Genomic DNA, 20,904 nt, shown 5'->3' with positions numbered 1-20,904 from the left:
CTGCATATGACTGACTTATAAGATATCTTACTTTTTCATCATCTTTTAATGATGAGTATTAGGAGAACCAACACATTGTAAAGTCAAGTTACAAAGACTGTTTTACTTCTTCTTTATTTTAGTAGGAATAAGTATTGTAAGGTTTGTTTCGAAGTGAAAGAACTGTAGGACACACTGATTTCACTGGGCCATTCAATAGTTCAAATAACATAATGTAATGGTTTTGCCAAAAGTTGCAGTGTAGTAACAAAAGAAGCAGACATCTTGTGTTTTGGTAAGAAAAGCCCAAGTAAAGTAAATCAGACAGAGAAGTGATTGTTCCAAATCTTTTGAAAATCCAGTGTGCAAAAGGCTTAGAAAGGACAGAAATTAAATTCAGAACTTAAACTACCAGTTCCTTCCTATTGTTCCTTAAGGAATCTTCAGTGTACTTATCCCTGTAGAGTAGTTGTTACTTCAGCAGGAGATGACGTAAGTGTCTCAGTGGAAGAATTAGGAAAAAAACCAAACAGTTCTTTTCAATGTGCTGGATTTTACTGGAGTGAAAACACTTTAGACATTTTAGAATCTTGTACCATTTCAAATATGCATAAGAAATATATTTTTATTGCTTATATTGTTTAACCCACAATTTTATAATTTCAGTTTTAGTAGCTGAATGGGAAATCCAGCCTATTAACATAAAAAAAGCCTTAGAGCATATTTTCTGTCTACTAATTCCACATATGCTATATGACTAACAGTAATTGCTTTTATTGATGATGTAAGTAAAGCCTCTAAAGAAAAACAATCTTAAGTAACCATTGCAAAACTTACATGTGAAGTTTTGTCCTTTTTTCCTAAAAAGGGAGTGTCTGCCACACATAGCTTTAGCCTACATTTTTTGGCAAAAGAGAGTTGCTGCATGCTTCCTACCATAAATGTATGATTTGGACCTGGAAACAGTTTGAAAGCTTGTTTTGTTCTTGGAATTCCCTGGTGGGTGATGATGTTGTTTGTCATGATGATGATACCCCACATGTAAGGTGGAGTTCCAATGCAAAAATCTTTGTTTCCAGTGGAACTCCACTGAGATCTATGTAGGAAAGTCCTGTGAAAGCACTGGTCTTTTACATTTGTTTTTTGTCAGAGGTAGGGAAATTTCCTTGTGACTGAGTGTGGAAAAGCCATACCATTAGAACTTGTCCCTTGCTTGGGTTAACGAATCTGTGTACTGAGCAGATGGTCTTAATGTCAAGGGGACAAATCTCTGAAGTGCACTGTTGCAGAAAAACACTTCAGAAGTTTACAAAGGGTGGATATTTTTACTTTTCTTCTAAATTATGTATGAGTTATATAACAGTTTATTAGCATAATTGTTTGTTTGTTTGTTTGTTTGGGGTTTTTGTTGTTGGTTTTTTGGTGGTTTTGGTGGGTTTTTTGTTGTTATTGTTTGTTTGTTTGGGTTTGTTTGTTTGTTTGTTTCAGTCAAGGTTAAAAAAGTTTACCTTCTGGTTGTTTTCCATCCCTGAAAAATTAGACTTAAATATTTTTTTTCCCAAAAAATGATGCTTTCCTGAATTATTTTTCTATGTGCTTTCCCCCCCCATCCCTCCCAAGGCAGCACCTAAAGATCTCGGTGACAAGGATTAATCATGCAGATTACTATCCAGACAGAATGTTTTCTTAAATTTCTCAAATAAAGGCTAAATTTGTGGTTGCAGTTTTGTGAAGAAGGTGTTCTTGTAGCTTTAGACATGTCACTGGTAATGCCTGCATATTTGCAATGGCTCATCTCACACATTAACTTCTTGTACTGGTCATGGGAATAAAAAGAGGAGCAAAAACTGCCTCAGAGATCATTTTAGTTAAGTTAAAAAACAGTGTCGTCTAGATAGTTTTTTAATACTTGGAACACTTAACAGTGTGGACTGTTAAATTTTTACCAAGTGTCACGCTTAAGTGATTTAACTTTTGCAGGAAAGAAGAATTTCAGTTGACCTTGAAGTAAAAAGCCTGCAATTGTCATAACCACTTGTTTGATGAAAGCAGCATTTTATTTTTATTTTTAGCTTATTTACTTTTTGAAAGAAAAAACATTAAAGGGGTTTATATATGGAATCTGTTTAATACTTTGCATTAAACAAGGTGACAAAATTTTAAAAGTATTGTTTATTTTGGGTTCAATGGTAGACTGTATTTATTTCAGAGTAAGTATTAACATTTACCCGTAGAAATAACTATCATTATGACTCCAATTGTTACTGAAGAGAAAAAAACCTAATAGTTGTAAGCCAAATGGCTGCAGCTGATCCTGAATAGACTTAAAACTGTATGGCAGATCTGTGAGTTTGTACATTTCCATGGATAACATCTACTCTATTAGTTCAACTATGATGTTACAGGAAACCAACTGCTTTCCAGGGATACAAGTACTCTATGGAGAACCCACAGATTTAAAAAAAAAAAAAAGCAACACCCACATAACTCAGTCTTACTTATTTCGGATTGACCACTACTCACACAGCTGTTACTAGCACTGCAGAGTCATCTGTTAAAACTGGTATTATGTAATTGGAACTTTTGCTATTTCCTTACATTTCTCCCCAGTTCTTAAGTGCATGGTATCTGTTTAGCAGTTCTCGCTCTGTTTCTTTCTGGTGCTCACTTACAAGGCAGAGAAAAAATTTTCTACCGTATGTTAGACCAGAAGGCACAGGTGCATGCATTTGAACCTTTATTTTCCAATGAAAAATTCTTCATTTTCCAGGGAAAGTGTGTTTTTAAATTAAAACCAGCTAATTCCTTTGAAAATGGGTAGTCAATACCGTAAGGGATATCAATAACATTTATTAAAGCATGCTTTCCTTAAAAAAGAAAGACTGAGTAATTCTTGCTTGGTATACAGTATCCTTTTTGCTCTTTTCTTTTGAAGAAATAATACCAGCAAATAATGTATTCCTTTAACATGAGCTAAGTTTAAAAGTTTTTTGGTTTTTTTTAATAATTGCCACCATATTAATTATTACTTGCTTAAAGCACCATTAGCAGAGGGATTCTGAGTTAATAAACACATCATAGCATTAGTATATAAAACACAATAGGCTTTTCCCAAGACAATTACCAGCATAAGACCACATTAACAGCACTTAATGCTTATTCCTTAAATGTGCTTGATTTTCATCTCTTGGAAATACTATCATAATATTGCAGCAAGTAAACATGGAAATGTATTGGAGTGATTTATTTTACAGTAGGGGTAACTAACACCTTGTTTGAGCTTTGTTTCTGTATTATATCACTCCCTTCATAGCACTGCAGCTACACATCAGCCAGAACAGGGATTTTAATACTGAGTATTAAGCTTCTTTAACACAACTCCAGTGAAACACATTAAAAAAGTTATTTCTTCATCACAGTCTATTAGCTGGAACATTTGGAAAATAACTTTAGTGTGCTGGTAGGTCTTTATAATGTAGTATTTTCACATTCAAAAATCACTTTGGGTGAGATTTATGGAGTTTTAACCTTTTGAGACATTTCTGCTTTGCTCCAAGGGTGCTTCAGGTTTTTATGAGCTACTTTGATTTCATCAGTATGAGCAAGATACATCTCTATAAATTACTGATTCACTGGAGCATATTTCTTTGCATCAGAGTTGAGAGCTCCATCAGCACCGTCCAATGGATAGTGGGCCAGTCTGGAGTTACCCACCACAGCTTGGGCTGCCCACCCAGGTCAGGCACCCTCCTGCCTCTCCACTGGAGCACCTGCACACCTGCAAACTGAGCCATGCCCCATTCAGCCCTGCAAGAACAGCTCTATTGTTGCATTTTCTGAGGGAAAATTATTCCAGTTCTACTTCTGAATTCAAAGCAAAGCTGTTATTATTCAAGGGAGGTTAGGCCTCACTGCTTTTTTGAGAAAACAAATTTGCTGTAACTTTATCTGTAATTTAGTACCACTTGGGTGCAAATAGAGGCTACATTGTATAGAATACCAAGCAGAAAGTAAGGGTTTGTTAAAACCATAAAATGGTTGGGTAACCATTGTATATCCAGAAACAGCCACATCAAAGCCATTAAAAAAAGTTGTGTGTGTTTGTTTTAAGGGGAAAAAAAAAAAACCCAAAACACAGCCCCCCCCAAACAAAAAACCAAAACCAGAAACACACCAAAAACACCCAACCAAACCACAAAACAACACAACCCTCCCCAAAACAGACATACAAAAGCAGCACATACACAATAAAAACCGAAAAACCAACATCCAAACCTCAAGAAAATACAATCATTATACCTTCACCATTAACCATCTATTTTGAATAGGCTTCAAACATAGTGTTCCAGAAGTAAAGCTTTCTGTTTATATGGAGAATATAGCAAAATTGCACATTTCCCAGAAGTTAAGGTTCATTTGCCTTGACCAAGACCGTACTCAGAGAATAGTCATGGTAAAGGTTACTCAGCTCTTTGTCTATAAGTTTTTTGTTTGGTTTTGTTTTGCTTTCTTACAGTAAATGTAGCAGAGCTATGCTGTTCTTGAGTGCCGCTTTCTCGAAGAATACATCAAAATGCTTAAATACACTTTTCCTTTCATTAGTTGATTCTTGAATGTCAGAATTTCATAGAAAGAAATAATACTGCTTAAAACCTCAGTCCTGTATGCATAGCCATTGCAAATGATGCTGTTGAGGCCAATCCAAATCAGTCAAGTATTTTATTCCATCAAAGTTCATTTTTACAACCGTGTGCTTGTTAACTGCCTTACATCCATATTAGGCAGCAAATGTGCTAACTCTCCCTTTTTTTCTTCTTCTTCTTTTTTTTTTTTTTTTAATTAATTAATATTAAAAAAACTCAGTTCAGTTGTAGGAGTTTGATCTTGCTGATTAGCAAAGTTAAAGTTAAGAACTTAATGTGGTTTCTAATAATCTGGCAGCTGTCATTAGGGAGTGACAATGCAGCTAATCCCCCCTTCCTCCTGCCCCGCCCCCCCCCCCCCCCCCCCCCCCCATCAGCTCACAAGCCTATTCCTCCTTTCTCCCCAAAGCAGAGGCAGCCACCTCTGGGCACACTCTTGGCTGAAGCTGGGAGCAGGGAGTATGTATCTGACCTGGGATCTGAACCTGGGAAACTCTGGTTAGTATGCTCCATTGTCTCCGGATCACTGAGCTCACCCTTCTGCTCCTTTACTTACAATGTCTAATATGTCTGATTTGAATTAAATTATTTTAATTAAATCATTTCACTGTTTCTCACAGTGCAAGACAGTTAAGAGCTATAACTGGTGGTGTTATAAATCAGGGGTGTCCCCCCCCTTGATTGGGGCAAAGTTAGTAAGCCAAAAATGAGTGTGTATTCTGCCATGGACAGAACAAAAAGTGTATGTGAAAAGAGAGTCAGCACTTAAACTGGAACTGAGAGTTACAGCAGTTACTTTTATAAGCATCAGAAGCATTCCTGCTGGTTTTTTCTCTCAGCATTGTGCCACAAGCAATGGGTTCACTGTGGGCAGGGAAGGCAAAAGGCTGAGAAGGGGGTTTGTGGTTTCTGGAGGAAAATAAAGTTCATCTTGGTTTATCTCTGATTTGAGCAGTCCTGTCATTTTGGCAGTCAGAGACTGTAACGAATGCTTAGCTGCATCACCAGACAGTTTTTCATAGATAACTCCTCAACAGCTGATGACACTGCACTGTGGTACTCTGAAGCTTGTATTTATTTTATTTTCTGCAGACCTCCATTCTTTATCACATTCTTTCTATTAAAAATCAAAAAAATTCATCTCCCATCCCCCAAGAAGCAGAGAAGAAAGTAAACCCAAAACCCTGAAGAATTTCTAATGCAAGAGGAGTGCTTTAAAACAGGGGATGCCTGTGCTCTAAAATGTGATTACTGACTAATTAAATTCTGTTGCCTACCTGGCAATGACAAATGCAGCACTTCTTTGAGACCACTTTAAGATCTGTCTGGCAGAACCAGCAACCTTGCTACCGCTGAAATACAGGACTATTTGCTTGCTCTGTGATGTATCTCATTTCTGCTGACTTTTCATTTATAGAACTGAGAGTCAAATATAAAATATATATTGGTTTTAAAATGACAGATTTTTTCTGGGTCACTTTCAGTGTTGACCTGTATGATGGGCTGTATTTTAAGTTAATGCAGTTTAGAAATAATTTTAACTTTCCCAACACAAAAGACAGAAGTGACAGTGGATTTGCAAACAAAAGCTTTTTTGTTTTATGTCAAGTAATCCATCTTTTTGCATTAGTGTAGTATTCTACCCCATATAATTTTTGTAATTGGTAATTTGTGAGTCATATATGTTATCTATTCTTTTATGGGTTTCTAAATAGTGAATGATGTCAAGGGTCATCAAGCATTCATAGGGGTTGGGGTTTTTTTTATTTTTTTCAGTTTTGATCAGTGTTCTGAAGAACTCTGTGAACATTTCAAGGAAAAGTATGAATAATAATAATAATAATAATAATAAAATAATAGCCCTTTTCCTGGAGGAAACTTCTTGCAAATTCTGTTACAGCAATTCAAAGAATAAATTGATTTTAGGGCATACATGAAGTACTACAGCAGAGTAAAATGCTTAATTAAGTAAGTTATGATTTATTTAATCATGGTTAGGTTTTTAAAGTTGGAAATGCTTGTATTGCATATACGTGCAGCAAAATTAAGAATATTTACATGTGACTGAATCATTTTGAATTCTTCCCTATCAGAAATATTTTTGCAGTAATCCACAAGCCATTGTTATCTTTTTGTCATGAAACTTGGAGTGTTTATAGACATCTGCTATTACCATACTTTGGAAGAATTTAATATTGGCTACGGGTCAAGGAAATCTAACAAGGGAGAAAAAATATCTTTGCATCTAAAATAATAGATGGCACCAAAATGGAATTTCATTTTGATGCATTAGTTTGTCGCGGGCAAGTTATTAATAGAAGGATTTGGGCATATCATTTAAAATTTAATTATCATAATGAGAAATCTAATAGGAACTTTTTCTTTACTGCTATTTCTCCAGATACCCATGAACATTACCACTAACTGCTCACAGACTTTCTGATTAAAAACTGGGAGAACAGAATAATATATGAATAAATTCAACTAGTGGCAAAGACAACTTGAACTAATTTACAGACAACTATATAGGAGGCATTAAGTATTTTAAAATGAGTTAAACATTAATTTCACAGTAAAGTTGTGATGAACATGCTGCTGCAGCTTGTGTGGTTCTCTCTTCAACAGTCATTTAAATGTACTCTGAAGAGTTTAATTATAATGAGATATTTCTATTGAAAAATTATTCAAGATTATCTTAATAAATAAAATAGAACTGAGCTTATTTAATTATGATGTAATTATATGTAAAATAATGTATATGTAGAATTACAGCAATGTAAACTTTTTAAAATTCGATTTCTAAAAATAAGAATAGCTGATAGTTTTCTGATCAGGCCATTTTTGAAATTTCATCTGAATATCACGAATAATTGGATATTTTGCATAATAATTTGAATTTAAAATCAGTAACAGTATGAATAGGATCTTGTCCTTAAGACAGATTTTAGTATCTTAAGAATAAAGCAAAATATATATGCTGTTGCTGAACAATTTATGTTGTTCTATGGCATACATCAGTAACAATGGTTCTTCTTTGAGGTGATTTTTTATTTATTTTTAAGCTTATGTTGAGGTTTATTTCTTTGGCATGGTGTTTTTAGAATTAGCTACTAATGTATCTTAATTATTTCAGAAAAGTGCTTTAATCTAGATTACCTGTTCATCTGAGACAGTAAACTAAGGCACTTTTTCAACTCATCAGATAATTGACTCTAAATGTCAAAATTATTTGATACAAATAAAAATTTATGTGGGTGTTTACTCCCTAAAAGGAATTCAGAAGTTGGACAACTGGACAGAAAAGAAAATCTAATTTTAAAATTCATACTTTCATAGCATGGTGGGGATTCTAAAATTTCTGTAATTGTACTTGTGACAGGGTACTGTCTTTTAGTCGCTGTAGATATGAAAAATACAGCCTTTAAATACAGACCTGCTGAATTATATACTTGAAAGGAAAAATATTCTCAATTCTCTATTATATAATACAAAATGCATTTAATAATATTTATATTTTAATTTTCTATTTTTATACTACTTTTGAAAGTGTTCTCCCCTCAAAAATGGAAAAGTAAAAAGGATGTCAGAATTTTCTTGAAAGGTAGAATGTATTCATTTTCAACTGCACTGCATGCCTTAGTCTTAGCTGAAGGTAAATGTAGGAGAACACTGCTGCTACTGCTGTTATCATTGTGTGTTGGACGTATACTGCTGTGGCACGTACAGGATGGTAGCACACCTTTGTTCCTAAAAGTTAACAAACAGAGCCCGTGCTTTCAAATTCATATCATTGAGTTCATTCAAATCAGTAGGAATATCTCCAGTAGTAAATCTGCAGATATTCATAAATATTTGCCATATCTGATCTGATTGGGTACAAATGTGTAAAAGATGCAGAGGAACAGAAAGCATGGTCTTAGATTAAAGCGCTTTCCCAAGCATTTTTCGTTATCTCAAAAATACTGGACATGCTGTTGTTTTTAGGCAAGTGATTCTCAGTACAGTTGCACTGCATTGAATGAAACATTGTTTATACAAGGGGTATAGGATAGATATATATTCTATAGCTTACAAATATTTCCTGTCTGAGACTTACCTGTATTTGTAAGACCAAACATTAATTTTGATCTTCAGATGTGATTTTTTGATTGTTGTGGCCAAGTTTATTTGTCAGTAAAAATACCCCTGAAATAAGAGCATACAACTTATTTAATGTCTGTTCATTCAAAAAGAAAGTTATCGTCTTTTTTTTTTTTTTTTAATGCTATTATAACTGATTTAAATAAAGAAACCCAGAAAAATACAGACACCATTGTAATATTTAAAATTAAATTGGGTTAACTGAAAATCTTTGATGGTGGCAGTCTATTTGATATTATGGATTTTTAAAAGTTTGGTAAAATGTGTGTTCTTTAGCCTGAAATTAAGAGGTATTTAGTTTAGTGGTAATGCTAATTCTGTTCTAATTCCTCATAAAATGGGATCCTTTTTCCTGAGCTTCCCTGCATGTCATTCTCTGCTCAAGCCTGTAGGTAGCACCTTTGCATCACACAAAAATCACTGTCTTTCCTGAGGGACAATTACTATTTAGGTGGGGAAGTCTTTACTTGCAGACCTCTAAATGTAGCTAGTACTATTTGCATAATTTCCAGACTTTGATGACAGTATGTTATCTTAAAACAGCAGATCACTCTCATGAGGTACAACATTCTCTCATAATTATTTGTTTTAATTTACTGTCCATCAGGTATTAATAAATGAGCATAATTCTGCAGTTCTAGTTCACATTTTCTTCTCCGTTCTGCAAATTACATGACACTAGTGGTCTTTTTTATCTGCTGAGTAAGGTAAACTGTGAATTTAACCAAACTGTTCATCATTCTCCCTTTGGGCTTGATTCACCACTTATAACATAAGCAAGTAGCCTAAGAGTTGCTGGTTACTGACTTGATGGTCAGGGACTTTCACCAAAACCACTGCAATGCAGGATCAAGCACAAGAATGCCAACCTTGCTGTCTGTGCTAGAGAGGAGACTCATTACCAATGCTGCTATTACTTGCTTCTTCAACTTCAATATGCAGCATAAAAAAAAAGTAACATAGGCATTATTTTTAAATTTGAGGCTGTTCTGAAAAAAAAAAAAAATTGGAGTTTAACATATTTCTTTTTCTCCTCAAGTATATGCTTCATAATATATCACAGCTTCCATTTCTAGAACTCAGTGATAGCATATGCTCTCTTAAAATGGCGTATGCTCTCTTAAAATGATGATTTGTTTTCCTTTGAAGTTGCTCTTATGTCATATAACGCAGAATGTCTCTAGGTTTATTATTTTTCTCCTAAGAGGTCATAACAAAGAAGGTCTGGTTATCTATCACCCTTATCCATGATCACAAGTGTGCTGAATAAAGCTGCCGACATTTGTTTGATTCTGCTAAGACTGTGCTTAATTTTAGTGAGAGCTGGTAAATAGACTTCAAAAAGAAAAAAAAATCACACAAAGCTCTTATTAAGGTACAAGTTAATGATTTTGTCTGTGTGCTTCACCAGGATATTTGGATTTGATATTTGAGATATTTGAGATTTGAGACACTGAATGTCTGAGAGAGCATCCCATGAGCAAGATGATTTTTAATTGTATTGTCTGAATGCTTGGTTGTGTATTAGAAGAAGCTAAGTGTGATGCAGGTGGGAGGGAACTAACCTTTGACACACTATAGCAGCAGAAAAACATCAGGACTATCAGCATGGGAGCTTCCAGCCTTTCCTTCTCTCACTAGAATAGAAGGCATTTTTGTTGTGAATGAGAGAAGCACGGATTGAATTCCTATATGCACTGAGCCAGTCTTTGTTAAAGGAATCCAAGCAAGCATTAAAAAAACAAAACAAAACAAAAAAAAAAAACCAAAAAACCAAACAAAAAACAAACAAACAAACAAACAAACAAACCACACACACACCAAAAAAACAAAACAAAACAAAAAACACCACCACAAAAACACTGAGAAGAAAGTATGTTTTATCACTTGTTTTGCCTGAGCAAATGCTGCATGATTAACAAGGAAAGCTGACTTGTTTCTGAAGGTCCTGCTTTAATTTGCCATGTCAGTGGCCAGGTTAGAAAGGCACTTGCTTTTCATAGCAAATGCTCATATTGTAGCTCATAAGGCAAGAGAGTAATTTCCCAGCTTGAGGCACCTAAGGAAGACAGGACCACATCAAGACTGACTGTTGTCAAAGCAGAGCATATACTGTGTAGACAGGAGAAGGAAAAACATTAACACGAGGAAAGGAGGCTACTCCATCTAATACACATTTGAAAAAAATCTTGGTTTAGTAATAGTTTATTTTATTTTATTTTATTTTATTTTTATTTTATTTTATTTTATTTTATTTTATTTTATTTTATTTTATTTTCCTGTTGCATCCTCACAGCAAGACACATCTCTACGTCAGGTATTTTATATGCAGATCATACACAGCTATATATCTGTGTAGCAAGGAAAAGTTAAAGGTGTACACAGGCATGGCTGGTAGGTTTTTTTCCCTGTATATTACTTTAACTTTTTCTGTTCTCACTGTGTGGAAGAATAAGGCTACACTTATTTCCTACCTAAGCATGATAGAAAACTGTTTAACTGCTTGTCTGGAGGATGAGCTGCAAGTTTTCTTTTTTAACTTTTTCATAGTTAGATAACAGCAGATAGAAATCTGTTGGGTTCTGTGACTGAAAGATTACAGATAAATATACATATATTCCTCTACAGTATATTCCCCTAAACTTTAAAGGAAAACTCCAGAGTATAAACAATTACCTTATGATGAACTTATGTTAAAACTGCAATAGTGTAATTTTGCTGTTTTCTATCCTAGATTCATGCTTTTTTTTTAAGTGAACTGATTAGTCTTTAAGAATTATTCAGAAGATAAATACAATGTAGATGTCATTGAGCATGTGGTATGGCAGTGCAAGACTTGCATTTCACAGACATCTATATCTTAGGAATATTATCTTAAGAAAACCAGGCATTTTCAATGTTTGAAGTAATTTAAAATTTACCTGGTAATGTGTTTTAAAATGTTCTGTTCCATGATGACATTCCACCTATTAGATCGAACTCTTTTTCAGTAAAGAAAGTAATTTTTTTTTGTAAAAAATACATTCAGTACATGTGAATGTATTTACTTGAAATATTCCTTGTCTTGGGAAGAATATCTTCTATTATCAGGAAAGTCCACTGAGCAAAGAACATGCAATTTGTCACTGTCAAGACACAACATCAAATTTTCAAAGGAAAAACTGGGAACGCAATCATGAGTTTTCATTGTGGTCTTTCATTTAATGTATTTTTCTTTTTGAGTTCTGACATGGATAAACATTATTTACATACTGTTTTAGGGGATTACTAGTATTACTTTGTTCCATGATGTGAAAAACCCACATCTGAGTTCTGTTCTCATAAGACTGTTTTTACATCAGAATTTTGCCTGTGTTTGATTCTCCACTTGCTTGCAACGTTTTTTATCAAATTTTAGGTATTTTGTTGCTGAGGCTAGTTTGCTGGGGCAGACTGACAGTAGGGGAGAAAGAATTACATGTTTTAGCAATGACACTTTCATTCATTTAGGTTGGTTCTAACAGGGTCTTGAAATCACTGCGTTCTGGATTCCTGTCATTGGGAAGGGGTGGCTGAGTTTCTACCACCACATGCATTTCTGTCATTTATGTTTATTGTCCCCACTAAGAAAGGGCTTTCCATTTCCTACTGTTGGGATGCTGTTGCCTGAAGCAGTGTCATGAGATAAAGATTCAATAGACAACAACTGAAGAAGCTTACAACCTCAGGTGTCTTCGTCACCTGAAATCGTTAATTTTGGTGTGATGGTTTTAGAGTGGGATGTAAACACTGCTCTGGTTTTTGCTTTCTGATATATATATATATATAAATATATGGGGGAAGAGAGAGAGAGAGCGCTAAATAGCTATTTGTATATACATATAAATAGCTGGATACTATCTGGTTAATTTTGCCTTCATAAACAAAAGGTTTCTTTAACCCATCTGTATTGAGAAGTCTATTGACCAAGAGCCCCTACTGTAAAATATTCACCTATTTGAAAAACAGCACACAGATTGGGTTGGAAACAACACAGATCTTAGAGGTTACTACAAGTTCTTATGTGAAAGGCTTTTCTTATCCCACTGTGCTTGGTTTAAAAGACAAATGTCTACCAAGGAAGGCAAGAACCTTCCTGGAATGGAAAGAAAACCCCTCCCTCCGAATTACTATAACTTTGAAAATCACAGGGCTCCTGAGCAAAAATGAAAGAAAAGAAATAACTGTTCCTTACTAGGAAGAAATATATCTAGAACAGAACAACAGAACAAACAAGAACACAGTAGCAGACGTTTCCCACGTGTTGAGTGCTATTTTTCCACTCTGGCGTAGTTATGACCACAGCTGGCAGGGAGTGTTGGTGGCTCAGGCAGGCCAGAGATGCTGCAGAGATGCTGCAGTCACTCACTTGTGCCCAGCACAGGCACTCCAGGGCAAGCATGGAATCTCCTCAGGGCCTATGGCAGCCTCTGACAAGACAGAGGAGGGCGAGTGATTCTCCCGAAACTCACGCAGGCAGCAACCTGTCTCTGCACTACCAAGCAGCAGCAGAGAGAAGCAGAGAAAGGAGGCAGATTCAATCAGAGTGCCAAACTGTAGTGTAGCAAAGTCCCAGAGCTGAATACACAAAACTCCCGTAGTGACCACTGTGCTTGATGTCCAAGTGACAGGAAGGAAGGGAGTCCTGACCCCCAGCCAAATCTTGGGTCACAAGACCCAACACCTCTCACGGCATTATGCTGCAGCTCCTCCCCGCGGAAAACCCCAGCGGGAGAGTGTACCCCCCCCAGCCAAAACTGCCAGACCCCAGAACAACTCCATTGGAATGCCAGAGGGTTACCTTGGCGGGTTTGTGGCAGCGTGATGTAAGCAATCTGCCAGACCTCTCCATACCTACACTTATTCCTCCACTCACTATGCCACAGAGACTTATACCCTCTTGGCCTCCTTAATGGGGTCACGGCTGCTGTCTGTGGCCACCCTTCTGGTTTGTCTGCAGCTGGAATGGCCATGACATCTGTTAGCTGCACTGCTGCATTACCCACCCACCTTTCCCTCTGCCTGCAGATGGTGCTGTTAGGGAAAGCCCGTAGCTCCTGCAGCAGATTTCTGGGCAGCATCCCTCCTCTCTGGGGCAGATTTTGGGGTAACCACCCAAGGCAACTTCACTCTATAGATGCTAAAATGGACCCTGTTGAATAAACTTAGCAAAAACATCAGCAAGAATATGGTATCTTTAGCATCTGGGGGTAATTTAAAGCCTTCAAAAGCTATTGTGGTAGGTTTGAAAAAATGGGTGAAAGGTTGGGAGAAAACACCCCCCCCTACATTCCTCCCCCAAAATAGGTACCATTATTAGTGAACCCACAAGGAGAGGATCTTGGGCTGTGGTAGTTAGATAGCCACACGCACACAGTCCAAAAAAGGTTTACAGACATTGAATTACTCATCCAACTGACCCATTCTACAAACTTGGTAACAGTCACAATGGCATTAGTTTTAGGGCCCATGTTTACATAGTGATCCGCAAATGGAAAAAACATGAATGCGATCATCTGCCAGCTGGCGTAAGCTGGACCATGGTAATGTCTAGTGAGGTTTCTGTAACCGATACACAGATGGGCTACCCAAGACCTACCTTGGGTATCTTCTTTTTACCCTTTCCTCTCAAGCCACATATTAGGTGCCAATTAACATCCTGGTTTAAAAGACAAATGTCTACCAAAGCATGCTAGACATTCCTGGAATGGAGAGAAGGCCCTTCCCTCCAAATTATTGTAACTTTGGAAATTATGGGGCTTTCAAGCAAAAACGTAGAGAACCAGAGTAACCGTTCTTTACTAGAATATATACGTATATAAGGGAAGGGAGCAAACAGAGTAACAAAAGCAGAAGCTCCCGCCAGTCGACACTGGTGTGGTGATGCCCACGGCCGCCGGCAGGGGGCGGTGGCGGGGCACGGCCGGCAGGGGGCGCTCCGATGCTAGCGCCCAGCCTCCCCGGGATAATGGCGGCTCCCAGCACCCGAGAGGGAGGAAGGAAAATGGGCCCTTTTGCAAAGTCACAGGCAATGTTCGATTCGGCACCGCCGCTGGCAGCAGGCAGAAGCTGGGGAAGGCGGGCAGATGCGATCGTGGTGCCGAGTTGCAACGCAGCAATATCCCTGGCCGAGCACACACGCTCTGCAACACCCTTGGCCGCTCTCCCCCGTCCCGCGGCGGAAGGGAACGAGGCCGGAAGGAGGGAAGGACCCAACCCCTGCGAAGTCTCGGACAGAGCCGGTGGCTTTTCAGGCGGTTGCGCAACCTCCTGAACTGTGAGGGGAAAGAGGGGTGTCCCCTGTCCCCACTGTCTGCGCGCACAATGTCGCTCCTTGCGAGTCTTAAACATTCAGTGACAATCTTCGGGCCCGGGTGATCTGGGATACCTTATCGGCCTCAGGACACACGTATGTTGAAGGACACACTTTTTACTTAAGGAGGTTGGCAGTAATTTGTTGTTGTTGTTGTTCTTACTCAATAACTAGGCTTGTGCCCCTCTGCCTTTACCAAAAATACTCAGGGTACACTCACATTTGCTGGGGTCATAAGCCTGAAGTCAGTGCCAGGTTCCTTGTCTGTGCCGTTGGCAAGACAGCAGACTCAGCGTCAGATGCTGAGTGCAGTGTTGCTGAACCGAACACAGGTGCCTGGAGACTGTCACCGGCTCAAACTGTAGCCCTGTCTCTGTAGCCATTCTTTTTTGAACAAAGTGAAGTGCAGAAGTCAACACCAGCTGAGCACATTCTGAAAGTGCTACAGATACTTACCTCAGTTTTCTTTGGATTCTTCTGTGACCTCAATATTCTTGGTTTGCTGACTTGCTTAAACCTTTTGTGTCTGTGTGAGCAATCTTCAGCTGTTTTGTTGGGGTTTGGGGTTTGTTGGGTTTTTTTGTGGTTTTTTTTTTTGTTTGGTTTTTTTTTTTTTTTGTGGGGGGGGGGGTGGTGGTGGTGGTTTGTTTTTTTGGTTTTTTTGGGTTTTTTTCCCCAATCATATCTATTTTATTACTCTTTGGTAGCATCTGGGTACTGTCCATGAAATAACTAAACTCATGTTAGCATGCCAGAAATGTGTGAAATCTCTGGAGTAATTTCAATTACTATTTAAGAGTAGTAAAAGACATGTAGCTGTAAATATTTGGAGGTGAGCTTTTGATATGATGAGTTATTTTCCTTGTGTTTGAGTGTCTGTGTATGTTCAGAAATTATAAGTTATAAAATGGCACCATGCTTTCTCTCATAACAAAAAATACAGAAAGAAAAAGAGGATTGATTTGGGGAAAAAGAGAACAGGAGAGGAAAAAGGCTTTGTTGCCTTAAGCTAGATGGTTTCAGGTTAAGTTGTTTTCACAGGTAGGTTATATAATTTTTAAAAATAAGAATCACATGCAGTAATGCCTATCTGCTTCCTACCAGAATTTAAATCACAGTAACTTCAACCTCAGCAGCCAGCATTGTTGGTAAAAGACACACTCTATTTACACAAGTTTACCTATTCGGTTAAAAAAAAAAAAAAAAAAAATCTTGATTGTAACTTGAAGCAGAGGCTGTTAGTATAGACTTTGTCAAATACAACTTCAAAATCAAGAAAGGAACAGTACCTTTTGGTTATTTTTCATAAAAGCAGCATTAAAATCTTTATGCTGCCTTGTTATTCACTAGGAAGCCAAGCTTGTTTATATCACAACTTTTTTTTCTTTCTTCTCAGTCTGAACATTTAAAAAGCCTTTCCTTTCCAAGTCTAAGCAATGAAAGACCTAAATCAATCCTAAGTGGCTACAATTTCTCACAGTGTGGTGTGTGGCTGTGTGTTAATTAGCTGAAATAGATTGTTCCCTGGTGTGTGGCATAGTGTTTGTGGTAACTTTCAGTATGCATAGTTGTGTTTATTTTCACATATGAGGCAAATTCTTAGTATGGCTTCAAATTACCTCCTTGCGGGTGTTTTTTCCTGAGCTAATCCTGACAGACTTTCCCTGCCAGATACGCCCATATTCAAGAGCAGGAGAACGCTACACATGCAGGAACCTCTGTGCTTGGGGCTGTATGCAAATTTAATGCCCAGCTCCTGTCTGTTTCTCTTACATGGATGACAGACATTTTAACAATAACTTTTGCATTTCCCCATGGAAATCCCATTGTTTTACTGTAAGTATATGAGCACATATACACATTCACTTTCTATATGTGTTTGAATATGATACTGGCAACACCAATACTTGTAAATGAATACGTGTTAGCCCTTTCTGTGTATTTGTATGTAGTTAAAATGAATGAGAACTCTCGTATCAAGTATGCAGTTGTCAAACAGCTCTTTATCAGAGATGTAGCGAGATCCCAGAGAGACTTATCAGATACTAAAAAATATATAGGGTAGAAAATGTGATAAACAAGAAATTGACACTGAAAATAATTCTACAGCATTTGGAGTTTCATGCAAAAAACAAGTGCATAGGAAATAAGCTTTTGGTTTCTGATCTTTGAAGCAAACACAGTCAGAGTAAATGATATTCCAGCAATTGCATATAGAGCTTTCTCCAGGTACGTCACGATTTCCATGACTGAAATGAATTCACTCTGCTGCCACAAATTTTGAAGGAGCTGGGAGTAGCTGAAGAACTATTAGCTGTTTTCTGCTTTTTAAGGGCAGTAACCATAGTGTGGGTACTTGGACACCAACATCTCTGTGTAAGCAGTGAAATAAAAATTGCCTTCGCTGGCAGGGGTGCAGTAGAGCATAACAGCATTCCCTCCCTTCTTCCTCTGTGTGTGCTTTTGTGTGTGCAGACATGCCTCTTTCTGAAAGGAATAACCCAAGGAGGAGATTGCATCCTTGTCCCAGATGGGACATGTGAGAAGTGCTCTTTTCCCAATCTACAAAACCAGCTTTCAGTGATGCTGCTTTATATGTTTTTTAAGTCAGGTTGTACAAAAGCCACTCTTCAGAAGAACTTTGAACCAGAAATTCCAGAAATATGGTAGAGGTTTTAAGGATATTTTAATACAGAGAATTCATACAGACAGAAAATACTATTTTACTAATTTTCTTACAAGAATTCTTTTACTTTGGATATCTTGGTCCATCAATATGCTATAAAGTTGTGTTTCAATAAATCTTTTCTTCTTTTCTACTAGTCATCATTCACAGTGTATTTGGGGGGTTTAAAAAGGCATCATTACAGGCAAACTATTTTTTGTTTTAATGTACTACTAGAAAACTCTTTTTGCTCCTTTTTTCCTGCTTGGGATGGGAATAATGATTTCATTATTACTGGTTAGTTGTGTGCAGGAGAAAAGCAACAGAAAATACCCACCTACTTAAGTATTCAAAGACTGACATCGCAGTTCAAGTTCTGTAATACTAAAAGTATTATATTCAAGTATAAAAGTACACTGCAAAAGTAATTCAAACAATTGTCTTTTTATTCTTAGAGTCAAAATTACTGTCTGTATGGAGAACTATAACTAAACCTATGTGTAGATTCAATATATATATGTGCATGTGTGTGTATAGATGCTATATATATATATTTTTTTTTTTCTCTACCTTCTGACACTACCTGCTCTGGAATTAAAAACAAAGACAATTAAAGAGAGTATCCCATAATTTAGGTATATTTAATATAAGATGTTATAGCTCTGCAAGTTTAATGTTTCACAAGTAATGAACACCATGGATAGTACTGAACATTATGTGGTAAAGTGGCAGGAATGAAGGAAGTGATATAGTTATCTTGTGAGATTTTGACACTGCCATTATTTTTGTAACTTCATGGGTTGATCAGCTTTCCAAAATATCTGCTGCTTCAGCATGTTTTTAGGTTTACTGGTGTTACTTCCCTTGTTTCATGAGATGCCTTCATTTCAGATTGTATTTCTTCTGTTAGTTACATGTGAGCGACTCATTAATGTTAAAGTGAAAATGTCTCAACATTGGATTTTATTCTGACCTGTTGTTCAAAAATCTGTTGTTTAAATGGAATAGTACTAGAAAATCTGCACATGCCTTGGCAGAGACAGCATGTGCACATGTGCACAGCAAGCACCAGTGACTGGCGCTGCGGGGAGGAGTTGTGGAGACAAGCTCTGTCTCTAGGAGGACTTCTCCTGGCAGTCTCCTGAGATGGAGAAAACCTCTAAAACCTTTGTCACTGGGAGGACTTTTCTGGGCCACTCCCCCTGAAGGTGGAGAGAACTCCTTCATGCTGCTAGGGAGAGCTTCTCCAGATGACCCAATAATTTCCTTGGACAGTTGGACCATGGGAGGGGCTGTGCAGTATATAAGAAATCATGGAGTGCCTCACCCCAGCCCTTGCCTTCTCTCGCTCACTCCTCGCTGGCCCTCACCCTTGTCACAATGCTGCCCTTACCTCTAGCCCTTGCCTCTTACCCCTGCTCATCCATCTCTAGCCCATGTAATCGTCTGTGCCTGCTGCCCTTCTGTCCAGCTGTTTGGCCTGCCACCATGGTGCCTGTGCCCGTGGTGCTACCCACCACTGCTCTGCTGCTTTTCCTGCTGCTGCCACCTCATTGCCTGCTGTCCTGCCCAAACAGTGCATCGCTCGCTGAGCATCTTGCCACTCCTGAAGTTGGTTCCATTTGCTTCTGCCTTTTCTGTCTCCGCTAATAAGGTGAATTTCCTTCTCCAAATCAATAAACTGCTCACAGGTGTAATATTGACCTCCCTTATGTCTAATTTCACCCTAGGAATATTAGGAATCCCCCTTAGTCCTTACTCTGGAACAGGACATTATCTTTTATAGTGCTTTATGATAACTTGCTTCAGCACTAGTCTTCGTACTGTAATTTATAGTCACTTTCCATGTAGAGCATTTCCCAGATATAAATCTATATTAGACAGCATGTATTTCAACGTTTGATGATAAAGATGTGTGGTAGTGTGGAAGAAAATGCAGTAACTTAAGATGGCCTAGTATTAGAAGCAGTGCTTTCAGTGCACTGAGGTGTAGCCATGTCTTGTGTGATTTGATGGTGAGGAGAGGCTCACGACACACTGTCTCATGAAGTTTTCATATGAGTTTCCAAATTTAACCACCAGTTAGTTAACTATAGATGCATCAGCAAAACAAAACTGCTGTGACTTCTTAATGTGATTTTCTGCATTCCAAAATTATGTAGGAAAAAAAGGATACTGTAATAATGCCCCATCTGTAAAATGCAGAGTTGTTTTACTTTCAGTGAGTAAATGTAACATATTATTTTTACCTAGGCAAAACAAGTACAAAGTAGTAGACAGATTTGATACTTTTGTCTCATTTTTTAACTGTGCAAAGATGGAAATAATCAATTGAGGCTCTGAGGAATGAAACATCATCCCATTGCTGAATAATATTTGTGGCCCAAAGGACCTATGTAAAACATATATAAATGGAATTTTAAAATGTGTGGAGCACAGACTGCTGTGCTATATTATCAAACACTTGTGTCTGAGTGTGTATATAAATTATTTGTACAAATAATATATATATATATCTTTATTTGGAGCTCTTTCATTTGTCTTTCAGGTTGGTATGTGTTATTCTTGGTGCTGTCATATGTTTATTTCAGGTATGGTGATTTCCACATCACCAGTATTTAGAAGAAAAGGACTGTGGACTAAGACACCAATATGTCTTTGCTGGTAAAATGACTGTAAGTGTTTTCAAAGACCCAAGAAGAAGTTTCATTCCTTTAGGATGTGAAGCCAGACTGTAACAAGAGAACCCTGGTAGTTTTTTACTTTTGGTTGAACCAAAAGTAAAAAACATCCCTTTTATGAGGACAACGGCTTTTGTGATTATCTCAAATCTCCATGGAGGCTTTTTCCAGTAACTAAATTCCTGTTCTGGTTATATACCCATATTCCTTTTTTTTCTGCCTGATATTAAGCATTGGTTATTTCAGAAGTGCTGTCTGAAGTTAAAATCTGTCTACAGTTTTTGTCAGTTGCTTTTGACTTTTGTCAATCATAGGATTCTGAGGGTGAAACTTCATTGAGTTGCATTTAGTGTAGTCATGTGGTTAATTTGTTTCTAACAAATACAAAAATGATGGCCTTATTCTAAAATATTTGCAACACAGTATTCCTGTATGTTTAAATTTACCAGGACTTCAAAAAAAAAG

At 37.3% G+C, this 20,904-nt stretch overlaps 1 protein-coding gene across 1 annotated transcript in view; it reads left to right on the top strand.

Moving 5' to 3' along the window:
• Positions 1-20,904, top strand: part of MCTP1 (multiple C2 and transmembrane domain containing 1) — a 220,173-nt gene that overhangs the window by 123,748 nt on the left and 75,521 nt on the right.

The sequence above is a fragment of the Hirundo rustica genome, chromosome Z (genome assembly GCF_015227805.2).
Source record: "Hirundo rustica isolate bHirRus1 chromosome Z, bHirRus1.pri.v3, whole genome shotgun sequence".
Taxonomy (NCBI): Eukaryota; Metazoa; Chordata; class Aves; order Passeriformes; family Hirundinidae; genus Hirundo; species Hirundo rustica.
The sequence above is the reverse complement of the archived record's forward strand: the minus strand, read 5'-3'. Positions and strand labels throughout refer to the sequence as shown.